We start from the raw sequence: 2,248 nt of genomic DNA on the forward strand, positions 1-2,248 counted from the left end.
AAGTGGGGAGGTAGACACACAAACAAGCAAGACAGCAAACAGCTCCAGGGCATACATCTCTGTCTCCTGCGGTGGGGAGGGGTGGCAGGTGAGAGGCTGTTTCGTCCTGAATTGCTTCCAGGAAGAGTGGGGAGTATGGAGAGACTGTGATCTCTTTCTGAATACATGTTGTAGTAGCTGGGCAGTAACACACATGCCCCCTGCTTTCCCTCTCTGACTTCAGCTCTAGCTTTCTAGAGCATGCTAAAGCCCGCAGAGCTGCAACCCAGGAGGGTGAACCACCCAACTCAGCATGGGATGGGGTACAGCAGGAGGGCAGTCAGTGGTGTTTGGTATCCTGCCCATCGGGTGGTTCCATTTGACTACTGCTACTGCAGAATATGGAGAATAGCCCAAGCCTGCATCCACGGCCTGGGGAGCAGCCACTCACCTGCCTGCCCATGGAGCTAGGGAGCCAAGTGACCCAGGATCTTGAGTTCAAGTATAGTCTAGGCTGCAAATCAGTCAAAACTACCTCTACCTATCTGATTTTTAGCTTCAGTGGTCCTGGGACACCCACTGAGGACCTGTTATCCCTCTTGGGTTTCCTTTGGGCCTGTGGGTTCAGAGAAGTGGGTAAGTTTCCAACGTTGTAGTGATGGGGGCTCCTTGAGAATAAGAAAAGAAAACTCTCCCTGTTTGTCAAACTGAGATTCCTAACTCCTTGTTGCATAGCAACTGTGTATAAATTAAAGAATCCATGTCCTGGCTAGGCACACTGGCTCACTGACCTTGAAGCTGCACTGATGTCTGTCCTTAGTGGTAACGTCAATATCTGCTTGTCTGGTTTTGTGGATTCTGGTGTTGTCTGACTCGACAGTTGTTTCTGAGATCTCCGTGCTTCACACTGCTCTAAGGGTTTAGAACTACTGAGATGTAGCTGAAACTGTTGTACAACCACATGTGAAAAGCATTTAAGAATTATACAACCAGTGCTCGCAGCACATATACTAAAATTGGAACGATACAGAGAAGATTAGCATGGCCCCTGCGCAAGGATGACACGCAAATTTGTGAAGCGTTCCATAAAAAAAAAAAGAGAGAATTATACAACCAGGCAAAACGAATTTCTTAATACTTATCACAACATATGAAATTCAAAAATGGTTTTAAGAATTTAGCCAGTCATTGGGGGGGCGCATGTGTTTAATCCAAGTTCTCCAGAGGCAGAGGTAGGCAGAGCTCTGTGAGTTTGACACCAGCCTGGTCTATAAAAGCTAGTTCCAGGACAGGCTCCAAAGCTACAAAGAAACCCTGCCTCAAGTCCCCCCCCAAAAAAACCCCAAAACTAAAAATTTAATAAAACTAAATGTGATTTCAGTACAAACTCTGTTTTTGTTAATGAACTGAGAATGTGACAAAAGTCAGTTTCTAAGTAGCACACTGGTTACCAAAGTCATGATGGCTTTTTACTGAATTAAATCATGTTTGCAGAAATGGAGAAAAAGAGCTTGATCTTTAAAAGCTATGAGCTTTGAGTTAAAACAGTGGTTTTAGACACCGGAAACAGCAGAGTGAACATCTACAGCCACTTGTAAACCAATGAGGATTCCACGTGGTTTTCCTTGGCTCCTGATGGGCTGACAGCTGGTACCAGCACTACTCACTGGAGTCTGTTTGAGAGGTCAGCGCTTATGGTAATGACTGAACAATTAGCTTCTGTGAAAAACATCCAGTCACAAATAATATTTTTAAGGAACACGAGACAACACAAATTTAGCACAAGAAGAGATGGAATTTGCCAAGAACTTTTACGGGAGAAGACTACACGGGGAACTCGGAAAAGCTTAATTTAATGTCCCTCTTAATTAGGAGGCTCTACCTATCCCCCTAGAGCAGTGGTTCTCAATCTTCCTAATGCTTTGTCCCATAGTACAGTTCTTCATGTTGTGGGGATTCCCAACCATATTTCATTTTTGTTGCTACTACATAACTGTAATTTTGATACTGTTATGAATATTAATGTAAGCATATGATACATCACCCCTGTGATAGGGTCACGTGACCCCAGAGGGGTCAGAAGTCATAGGGTGTGAACTGCTGCAGTCCACACCAAGATCCTTTCCCTCTGCAACAGGCTCCGGGACTCAACTGAACTCAAGCACTCAAAACCTTTGTAATAATCTCTACGTACATTTTCACCCAGGAGGCATCACAGATCTCTGAAGCTGATACCTTCTTGGAAGCTTTATAACTTCATTAATTCTTT

General features: G+C 44.4%; 1 pseudogene; it reads left to right on the forward strand.

Moving 5' to 3' along the window:
* The first annotated feature begins 971 nt into the window (after positions 1–971).
* On the forward strand, positions 972–1,072 carry LOC125410618 (U6 spliceosomal RNA; annotated as a pseudogene).
* Positions 1,073–2,248: the final 1,176 nt, after the last annotated feature.

Source organism: Myodes glareolus, chromosome 22 (assembly GCF_982192425.1).
Source record: "Myodes glareolus chromosome 22, mMyoGla1.1, whole genome shotgun sequence".
Lineage (NCBI taxonomy): Eukaryota > Metazoa > Chordata > Mammalia > Rodentia > Cricetidae > Myodes > Myodes glareolus.